The sequence below is a fragment of the Notolepis coatsorum genome (assembly GCF_963971535.1).
Source record: "Notolepis coatsorum genome assembly, chromosome: 2".
Classification (NCBI taxonomy): Eukaryota; Metazoa; Chordata; class Actinopteri; order Aulopiformes; family Paralepididae; genus Notolepis; species Notolepis coatsorum.
The window spans coordinates 17,007,854-17,020,159 of NC_140166.1; positions in this window are offsets into that span (position 1 = coordinate 17,007,854).

Below are 12,306 nucleotides of genomic sequence, written 5' to 3' on the forward strand. Positions count from 1 at the left end.
AAAGACCCATCGGCCATGATTACAACAGGTATAATCACCTCCGAAATCTTTCCGGTATCGCGCTCTTCCAGACAGGGTTGCCCTCTTAGTCCCGGACTATTCGCTTTATCATTAGAGCCTTTAGCACAATATATAAGACAATCCCAATCCATAGAACCAATCGCAATTAAGGGCACACAACATCATATTAGTTTATATGCGGACGACGTAATATTGTTCATGCAAAACCCTAACACCTCAATGCCTCATCTTCTCAAGTTGATTGATGACTTTGGCAATCTATCGGGATTTAGGATAAATTGGCCAAAGTCGGCCTTCCTTCCACTTAATGCCCCTGCAAAGAATATACTCCTTCCAGAAAAAATACCAATGGTTAAACACTTCAGATGTTTAGGAGTTGAGGTATTCCCTACTATAAGCCAAACGGTGAAGTACAATTACACAAAATTCCAAGATAAGATCAAATATGACTTTGACAGGTGGTCCAAACTTAAAAACTCAGTACAGGCATGCGTATCAATAGTTAAGATGGATGTTTTACCTAGAATCAACTTCATTAGCTCAATGTTACCGTTACCCCCTCCTGATGGTTACTGGAAAAAATTACACTCCACCGCATATAAATTTATTTGGAATAACAAACCTCCATGAATAAAAAGATCCACCGCACAGAGAAACAAAGCCGACGGAGGTTTGGCATTTCCAGATTTTTACCACTATTTTAAAGCGTACTCTTTAAGACCACTGACAACCTGGTTTGACTCCCAAGCATCTGTATCCTGGAGAAACTTAGAAGAAAATATAGTAGCACCACATAGACTGCAGGACATAGTATACACCATATTATCAATTAAGCAATGCGAATTGAAATTTGGCCCCCTTATTACACATGTGATCCGGATATGGCGTGAAACACAACAAAAATATTCGAACCAACATAAATGGCATAGCCATACTCCCCTATTCAATAACAATGCACTCCTTATTGGAAAACGACCTATAAGATACCCCAAATGGGAAAAGCAGGGCATACACACATTGGGAGATGTTTTCAACAAACGGGGTTTTTGTAGCTATCAAGATATACATAAAAAAATGTACCTCACCAGTTCCACATATTATTTTTACGCACAGTTATTGGATTGTTTGAAGGCTCATGGAGTCCCATTAAGGATACCAATTGAGCACCACAGATATCACAAATTATTCTATGAAAGAGAGACATCGAGAGGCTTCGTATCTGATTTTTATCATCACTTACTAACGTCTTCGTATGGAATCCTCCCCCTAGACTCAGTCTGGAGGAGGGATATACCAGACTTGGAAATAGATTTTGATTGGCAAGAAGTCTGGGCAAACGTTCGAATTGCGTCACGTAACCCGGACCATCAACAAATTAATCTTAATTATATTCATAGGACATACCTGACTCCTATAAGATTGAACAGAATGGGACTTAAACAAGACTCCCTATGTTCCTTATGTACAAATGGGGATGAGGGTACATTTATGCACATGTATTGGGATTGCCCACCGGTTAAGATATTCTGGAAAGAAGTGTCCCAGCAATTATCAGTATTCTTATTTCTGAACATACCTGTACATCCCTCTGTATTGCTGTTGAATGATGTATTTCAGTTTGCAGCCCCTATACAGCTAAAGAGACTAGTTTTATCCGGTCTCACAGCTGCTAAAAAGCTGATAGCATCACGATGGATTCAACCGAAAAAAAATTGCCGGAAGGTATGGGTTCTTACCTATCTCGATGTGATTTATCTAGAAAGAATTTATCTACAGCAAGAATTTTAGGTGTCAGTGAAACCAACATTGCAATCTGGTTAGAAGTGGTGGAGAGAATAAAAGCTAGCATATGAAGTGTAGTGCCTGGTTAGAAACGAATGAAAATGGATGGATTATCCAAGTGGGGGTCCGGGGGGGGGGGGGGGGGGGTGAGCGAGCAGGAGCATATGTATGTATGGTATTAGATAGCAAGTATTAGGTATATATCTCGTAAACTACATTTATAATGATTAAAATGGTGATTTCATTGGATGTTTACTGTTAATGCTTGTGTGTCTAATTTGTTGTTATGTTTAAAAAATAATAAATAAATAAAATATATTAAAAAAAAATTAACTAGTCAACCTTTTTCTTCTCCTGTCTGTGTCTTTTGGGAAGCCAATAAGCCATACATCCGAATCCCTTTCTCTGACCGATTGGTGCATCCAAATGCTGCACAGCCAACCATGGTAAGATGTCGATCTATAAAAGTTAGATGCAAGCAAAATATGTATACTAAAATACCAAGTTTCCCACAGCAGAAACTGGTGGGTGAACTCTAAACCCTCTAAAATATTGAAATCAAATCGAGTTTTATTGTCACATACACAATCATACACCTCTTGAAGCAGGATGCTTGCATGCTGTGGAATGGAAATGTTAGAGATGAGAAGAGATACAAGATGTGTGTTGTTGTAGAGTGCATGAGCAACTCCATAACTCTCTATCTCCCTGTTTTGTTTTCTAGGATAAATTACCACTATAATGACGTGCGTGCATGTGTCCAGTCTGAGGTTTGTGAGCAGCAGTCGTGACAGCAAGGCCCGAATCTAGCACTACCAACAACAGGAGTGGAAGACTGGACCTCTACCTGGACATATTATAGGCCTATAATAATAAAAAATTTGTGGAATGCAATTGCTTGCCTTGTATTTTTATCTACTGTTGACCAAACTTCTTTCTTGGCTTAATTGAGTAGTTTCTGGCATGATTGATATTTAGATTAGATTCAACTGTATTGTCATTTGCACAGACTACAAGTACTGAAACAACAAAAGACATTTAATCCAGTTTAGCATTGAACCAGAAGTGCAAAAGAAGCGGTGCAGTGCAGTGTAATTTAACATATTATGTATGATATATAAATAGAATAAACGGTAAAGGTAGGTATATGAATGTGCTAAGATACAGTATGAACATTATTAACAGAATGAAAAGAGTAGTATGAATACACTAAGATATATATACAGTGTGAACAGCGTTTAAGTTAGTCATGGATGTATTATAAGAGCTTTTATAATACATCAATGGTTACAGCATATATGAAATGTAAATGCTAAGAAATGCAGAGTAAACAGCTTGAGGTATGATATTCACTGCATTTCCATATTCACTTTGTGCATGTATGAATGTCTTATAGATAGCATTAAGATGTGTGTATTTATGACCATAGAAGCACAAGAAAAATATGAATGCATACATACTGTAAATGTTACAGTATGTAACGTTAGCCTATGCATTAATATTTTTTGTAACTTATCCTAGGTTATGGGACAGTCCACAGAAAAACTGACTAATGCTGTCTCTCTGCCACTCCCCTGAAATGCTATTATATATATTGAATATAAAGTGTTGTCAACATATAACTGTAATGTGGGCTGATTAATACAATTATGCTTGAGTGTTTAACAACTGCCGTGATATGGCTAATGTAATGTCATCAGTAGCTATAGTAACGTTAGAAATTGCCGTCATCGCCTAGTGATATAAAATAATATAATGTAAATATTAAAGTAGCAGACATGTAAATGATATAACGCAACAGTGATCAATGCACATTGTGTTAATAAGTACCAAAAATGGCTGTAACAGTAGTAGTTCTGCCATTCTGTCCCGCTGAAATCAAGTCGACAGCGCTGAGTGCTGCAGTGCTGCAAAAACAATTGGAACTAAGGGAGCTATGTGAACCACGTGATCGCCTGGCGGCGAGATCAAAGCGTGTCGCAACTCTAATTATACGGCTCTGGTTCAAACCAACTAATTCAGACAAATTTAACATCAACTGATCAATTATCTGAAAAGATTCACCTTTCTCTCCTCTTTCAGCCTCTATAACTGGACGTGTGTGTGTGTGTGTGTGTGTGTGTGTGTGTGTGTGTGTGTGTGTGTGTGTGTGTGTGTGTGTGTGTGTGTGTGTGTGTGTGTGTGTGTGTGTGTGTGTGTGTGTGTGTGTGTGTGTGTGTAAAGAGCTTTGTGAAGTGGAAAATGAGTGCTTGTGAAGAGTTTGGAACATCAACAGGAAACACTCACAGCCTTAAGTGGGCATTAGCAACAACAGGAGTGTATACATGTGTGTGTGTGTGTGTGTGTGTGTGTGTGTGTGTGTGTGTGTGTGTGTGTGTGTGTGTGTGTGTGTGTGTGTGTGTGTGTCCATTTGTGTGTGTGTGTGTGTGTGTGTGTGTGTGTGTGTGTGTGTGTGTGTGTGTGTGTGTGTGTGTGTGTGTGTGTGTGTGTGTGTGTGTGTGTGTGTGTGTGTGTGTGTGTGTGCTGCTAATGGTTGTGTGTTTTGGACCATATGGGACCCTTTTATGGAGCCACTCCACTACCAAACAAAGTGAGAGAGAGAGTTAGAGAGAGAGACAGAGAGAGATGGAGAGAGAGATGGAGAGAGAGAGACAGAGATTCAGAGAGAGAGAGACAGACAGACAGAGAGGGAGAGAGAGGGCCAGAAGCAGAAACTAATCTTTGAACTTTAATTATCAATATATTGTACCTTTAATAATCAATATATTTCAACTATTATCAACTGATCAACCAATTAATATTAGAATGAGAGGAGGAGGAGGAGGAGATGAGAGGGGAGAGGAGGAGAGGAGATGATAGGAGACGAGAGGAGAGGAGGAGAAGGGAGGGGAGGAGTGGAGAGGAGAGGAGAGGAGAGGAGAGGAGAGGAGAGGAGAGGAGAGGAGAGGAGAGGAGAGGAGAGGAGAGGAGAGGGGGGGGGGTTAGGAGGAGACAAGAGAGAGAGAAAGACAGAGAGAGAGAGTTTTTGATTGTTTTAACACTGGCTTTGGCCATGTGTATGTTTCCCATGTCAATGAAAGAGACAAGGCGACAAGAGGGAAAGACTATTGAGAACTAAATCTAAATCAATTCTGTGACACAACTTCAACACAACCACAAGCTTCACCTATTCAAAATGGTGACAGCTGGAGGCCAATTTTACTTTCTGTACAAAGACACACTGTGCCAATAAATCTAATGAATTCAGATCAATGTATTACCATATAAAAGAAAAACTCCACTTATTAGAGGAAACAGTCAAAGACGACCAAAAACCCTCTTGACTTTCCGATTGCTTATGAAGAATTGGCCATGCAGACAAAATACCTCCGGGCCAAGAGTCCAGACGGCAGTACAAATGAAATGCAGGGGGCAGCGTTGAAGTTGTTCTACACCAACAGTCAGGGTGTTTTCCTGACATCTGGTGCAACCAGTGTTGTAGTACTCGAGTCCAGGACTGGACTGATTTTCTTGCACTCGAGCATTGACTGCATTCGGATTCGGAAGGTGCAGACGAGGACTCAGACTTGTTTTGATTTGATTTGATCTTTATTTATCTCGAACAACCATAAACACACACATTTGTAATAACAAAAAATAACAAACTGAATAAAAAAAAACAATTGATTAATTGTTAATTAATTGAGAAATACAGTTTTTTTTTTTTTTTTTTATCATTTGGCATAAGGTATTGATGTCTATATTAATAGCGTAACATTATTTAATTTTGTACAAGGGCATGTTTAATGTAGACCTTTTTTTATTTGTATGTTAGCTCTTTGACTGCCATAGTGGAGTGGACTCAACCTTGATGACTTGGACTCAGACTCGGACTAGGATAATGGGGACTCGACTCGGACTCGACTCAGGCTTTGGTGACTCGGACATGGACTCGGACTCGAACACTGGGGACTCGAGACTCGACTCGAAATCGATATTTAGTGACTCGACTACAACACTGGGTGCAACAGGCTCATTTCTCCCCTTCATAAGAGTGGGAACAAATCAGAGCCTAGTGACTACTGAGGCGTCTGTGTCAGCAGTTAGTTAGCTATTCTGTAGTGTTATAAATAAAATATTACTAGTCTTCCTCCCAAAACATCACACCACCCTTCATGTATACCCTTCATATGTATTGATAAGTACATCAGACAAAAATTTAAAGATATTCACTTGTTTTATTGACTTCAAGAAAGCTTTTAACTCTATTTGGCATGAATGGCTCTATTATAAATGGCTCTATTATGAATGACTGAGAGAGGGGGATGCAAGCAGGCTGGATAAGCTGGTCAGGAAGGCCAGTAACGTGGTGGGGGTGGAGCTGGACTCTCTGGTGGTGGTGTCAGAGAGGAGGAGCCTAAGCTCCATGCCATCATGGGCAACCCCTCCCACCCACTATACACGGACTTGGCTGATAGAAGGAGCACGTTCAGTGTTAGACTAAGACTCCCAAGATGCAACACTGAACAATATGAGGGCTGTCTCTGTGCAGGAAGTCCTTCGTTCCGACAGCCATCAGACTATATAACGCATCACTGTGCCTCACTGCATCACTGAGCACAGAGTGACAGTACAACTCTGGCATAATCTTCCTGGACTTTTACTTTTAAAATCGACATTTAAAAAAAAATCACTTATTACTGTGCATTTTACTGTATATTACTGTATATTTTTGGCTGTATATTTTAGAATATATATACATATCTCAGAATGTATATCCCTGACTGTATTTTATTCTTATTCGTGATATTTGATATTTGACTACCTAAATGTTTACTGTGAGCGATCTGTAGTGCTGAATTTACCTCTGGATCAATAAAGTACTTCTATTCTATTCTATTACAGTTAGATTGTGGTATAGGGGGCAACATTTATGATCCGGTTAAATCAATGTATTTTGAAAATTAGTGTGCTGTTAAAATCGGAGACAGATATACTGAATTCTTGACCCAGAGAAGAGCTGTTCAGCAGTGTTGCAGTTTGAGTCCAACTTTATTTAATGTGTATATAAATATCTTGCTGTTCAGTTGGATGAATGTGCCGCTCCTGGCCTCTCCCTCCTAGATAGATAGGTGACGTATTTATGCTGATGACCTTGTTCTACTACTTACTACTGAACAAGGACTACAGCAGCAGCTGGACATGCTGCTGTTACCACTCTTAAAACACTTTGAGTGCCACGGACGAGATGTCTCGTTATTTCATGCCAACCGTTGAGTGCCAGGAACGAGATATGCCGTTTTTTTTATCGTTATTTTTTTTATTAGCGATTTCCATTCATATTTCATCAATCTAGCCTCACGTTACCAGTGGGGATCTGTCTGAACTCGAATAGGGAAAATACGGAGGCCGGAGGCCTGAAAGTGTCTAAGGAGATGCTATTGATCATTCTGCTCTTAGATATATTACTGGTGATACCTACAGTATTTATCACACTGCCCTTAGATGTATTACTGGTGAAACCTATACAGTACCCATCATCGTACTCTCTATGAAAAGGTCTCTCTCTGTGAGGCAAGATCAACATTGTTATGTTTATTTACAAAGCGCTCCTAAACAAATTACCTATTTACATTACGTCTGTCATGGGGCTATCCAATGCCCTATGAGTAGGATGCACATTGTCCATACACACACCGCTCTTCTATTTATAAATAACATCTTGCCGGCATAGAATTGTGGATAGCTGTGTATGGTTAAGGGATTAACATTTGCAAATAAATTGGGGGCGGAGCTAGAGGCAGCATGGAGTAAGACGTGTTTCAGAGCAGCTCCCCACAAACTTTGTAAAACCTACCTTTTTACCCTACAGTCTTTGTTTTATTTTAGTTTTTTGTTGGGAATACCGACAGGTTGATTACTTTATAAACCTTTTTGTGAAATTAGCTTATCGGCCATTGACAAACTCTTAAAGGTATCGATTGAAGGCCTGTTCACTAGGCACTTCGGCGCCTGTCGTCAACCGGAGACGGAGGATATGGGAACGGCTGTTGGACCGGTGGTGGATGAGATGGGGTCGATTCTGTCTATGAATAGCTACATTGAGGAAGCACTAGCCACGGGTCATATATGTCCCTCCACCTCACCCACTGCGCAAGCTTATTCTTTGTAGCTAAGAAAGACAGAGGACAGCGTCCCTGCATAGACTGAATGACGTTTCCGTCAAAAACTGCTACCCCCTTCCCCTCATGGACACCGCCTTTGAGTCTCTGCAGGGGGCTCAAGTGTTCTCCAAACTGGATTTACGGAACGCATACAATTTGATCAGGATTAGGGAGGGGGATGAGTGGAAGACTGCCTTTAACACACCCAATGGCCATTATGAGTATCTGGTCATGCCCTTTGGCCTGGCTAATGCACCGGCAGTCTTCCAGGCGCTGGTGAATGACGTGCTGCAGGACTTGATAGGGGTGTCAGTCTTCGTTTATCTGGACGACATCCTTATTTTTTCCAAGAATATGTCACAACACCAACAGCATGTTCGTCAGGTTCTCCAGCACCTCCTCCAACACCAGCTTTTTGTCAAAGCAGAGAAATGTATGTTTCACATCGACACTGTATTTTTGGGGGTTTGTGTTGATTGGTTTGCGCATGGATCCGGCCAAGATGAGTGCAGTTTTAGACTGGCCTTGTCCCTCCTCGCTTAAACAGTTACAACGCTTCCTAGGATTCGCTAACTTTTATAGGTGGTTTATACGCAATTTTATCGCCCTAGCTGCCTCTCTAACAGCCCTCACTAAGGCTTCTCTGCCAGGTTTTGACTGGTCACCACTGGCAGAGAATGCCTTCCGCAATCTTAAACACAGATTCACCTCCACCCCTGTCTTAGTCCACCCAGATTCGGAGGTTCCATTTCTGGTAGAAGTGGATGCCTCCGATGTCGCGGTGGGGGGGGGGGGGTGTGCTCTCTCAGAGATGCTCAAAGGACGGGAAAGTGCATCCTTGCTGGGTTTTTTTACGCCGCCTGTCCCCGGCCGAACGCAACTACGACGTGGGAAATCGTGAGTTGTTGGCCATTAAATTAGCATTGGAGGAGTGGAGGCAATGGTTGGAGGGGGCTGCACAACCTTATATTATAGTATGGACCAACCACAAGAACCTGGCGTACATTCAGGGGGCTAAGCGACTTAACGCACGCCAGGCCAGGTGGGCTTTATTTGTTACGCGCTTCCGCTTCTCCATCTCCTTTCGGCCTGGGTCCAAGAACGTCAAACCGGGCGCTCTTTCCCGACAGTTCGACACAACGGACCGAGAGGAGAAACCCCATGCGATCATTCCAGAGGCCCTTATTGTCACTCCTGTATCGTGGGAGATAGACAGAGTGGTGAGATCAGCGCTGGGACGGGAGCCTGATCCTGGGGGAGGGCCCCCGGGCAGGCTGTATGTACCCAAGGCTGCGCGCTCACGGCTGTTGCAATGGGCGCATACGTCATCCCTCACCGATCACCCTGGGGCCGCCAGGAGGTTCTGGTGGAGGGGGATACACACGTACCTTTGTGGCAGCCTGCCCTGTGTGTGCGCGCAGCAAGACCTCTCGCCGCCCCGCAGCGGGGCTTCTCCTGCCTCTTCCCATCCCCAAACGCCCATGATCTCACATTTCTCAAGTTTAGATTATATTATTATGTTTGTATCTCCGTCGTTTGACGTGTATGCCAAAGAACGTGTTTTGGAGACAGTGTTCTCTCCACTTTGCTTTCCCTGTTTTGTTATTCTGAGATGCAGATTCATCTCTCTTTTTGTTTACACGTCGTTGTTCATGTGTGCTGTTCGTTACAACAAGTAACAGTTCCTTGTTTGAAAACCAACACCTGTCCTTCGTCATATCTGTTCTGTACTGCACCTGGGTCCAACCCACCTTCCAACTCGTAACACTAAGAGAGTTTTATGATCTCCCCGGCAAGTCATTCTTCCTCTACTTGCAACTAAGGGGTGCCGTGGGCTCAAACATTACACCCACACCCTTTTTTTGTCAAGCTTATCAGAGACAGGACCTCAAGAGGGTTTGTCTCAGATTTTCTTTTTATTATCAAATATTTTTTATTTTTCCATTTTAAACATAAAACAAGGCAACACAATACAGTAATAATAATAACAAGACCACACAGTACCACAACAATAATAATAATAGCAACAATAACAACATTCGCAATAAATACAGAACATAAAAAACAACTATTTTTTATTAACAATTACAGACACCACAAAAGACAGTTTCAAATGTATTTGCTCATCCATCACTCTCAACTTAGGGGCCCCCCAGGGCTGTGTCCTGAGTCCCCTCATCTACTCCCTGTACACTAGGGATGTGCATCTCCATCACTGAGGCCGATGCGATGCGCATCTCGATACGGTGCCAACGATACGATACATTAACGATACATTTGAAGCACCGGGCGATGCGATACGATTCACCCCTGTTGAGATACGATACGATTCGATACGATTTGATTCAACAAAATGCGATTCGGGGCGATACGATGCGATTCAACACGATGCAAAATAATGATACAATTTTATGGTATGACAGAGGATTTGGTTGTATTCCTTATATGCAGCTTATATTATTATTAAAAATAAAATAATCTACTGTAAGACAATTTATATAAAAACTCTTGGGTGCCTAAGACTTTTGCACAGTACTGTGTTTTCTATCCACTTTAGCTAAAAACACACACACACACACACACACACACACACACACACACACACACACACACACACACACACACACACACACACAATGTATATATACACACTACTGTGAGACAATAATAATCACACACAAAGGGATAATGGCTTATAGCAGACTTAATGAGAGCGAGTTTGAGCGTTCTGATGCTCCGTAGCTAACCACACCATGATGGCATTTTGTCAACAACACAGTTTGAATGAATGAATGAATGAATGAATGAATGAATGAATGAATGAATGAATGAATGAATGAATGAATGAATGAATGAATGAATGAATGAATGAATGAATGAATGAATGAATGAAAACTTTATTTAACAGATTGCAGAATGGGTACAATACAGTACGGCTCAATACACACAATTGTTAAGGGGATGCAGACCTGAGAAAGACGTTTGTCTTGTTTACATCAGGGTCCCCCATTTTCAATTCATATCGACATTTATGACATACACAACATACATGACATTTATGGCATAGGGACATACAGGTATTTAGTACCGATACATTTGTGACATAAACGGTATTCAAATATACAGTACTGTTACCCATAGAGCCTGACAGAGTATATACATATGATGGGGAGGGGACTGTACATTAGGAGGGGGTGGGTGGGTGGGAGAGAAATATACATACGGTGGGGTGGAGACTGTACATTTGGAGTGGGTGGGTGGGTGGGAGAGAAATATACATACGGCGGGGAGGGAATATATACATGCGGTGGGGAGTAGACTGTCTATTAGGAGGTGGTGGGGGGTTTGGGCATTTACGGTGGCCAGTTTTGAATTGCAGCCTCCCGTAGGTGCTCTTTAAGAGCAGTTTTGAATGTGGGTAGGGATTCACATTCCTTTACAGCTTTGGGTAGGGCGTTCCACATTGATGTGGCATAATTGCGAAACGTGTTTAGTCCCTTGTTTGAGCCGAATCTGGGTTTAACATGATTTGTTGAGCTTCCTCTGGTGTAGTGGTTGTGGTATTCACTGACCTTTGGGAAGTATTTTGACATGTACATGGGTACCTTAGTCGTATAGTGTATCTTGTAGACCAGGCCCATTGCAAGTTGCTGTACTCTGTCGTCTACTCTAAGCCATCCTAGGTTGTCAAAGTGGGCAGGGGTGAGGTGGGTTCTGGGGGTAAGGTCAAGTAGTAGTCTGACCAGTTTGTTTTGTGATGTTTGTAATCTAGTTTTTAGCGCCTTTGAGGTGCTTTGGTACAATGAGGTGCAGGCATAGTCGTAGTGCCCTTGAATGAGTGCTCCTGCCAGAGTCTTCAGGGTATTCTTGTTTACCAGAGAGGAGATCCGGTACAAGAATCTAGTTCGTTGGTTGACTTTTTTTATTACATTGGATGCTATTTTGTCACTAGGATTGCCTCTAGGATGGAACCCAGGTAGGTAATTTCGTCTTTCCTTGTGACAATATTGTCACCCACTGTAACTGAGAAACCGTCGGTCTTGCTGAGTTTGTTATTTGAACCGAAGAGAATGGACTCTGTTTTGCCCATGTGTAATGATAGTTTGTTATCAGCGAGCCATAGGCAGATTTTGCCTAGTTCCGAGCTGAGGGTTTTTTCAACCTGCAACTTGTTCTTGTCAGAGACCAGCAGGGCTGAGTCGTCCGCAAACAGGAACAAGTTGCAGTCACAGGCTGACAACATGTCATTTGCATAAATTAGGAAGAGTAGCGGTCCTAGTATGCTTCCTTGTGGAACACCACAGCTCACTGTGAGGGTGGGGGATAGAGTACCGTTTACCTCTACCATCTGTTCTCTCCC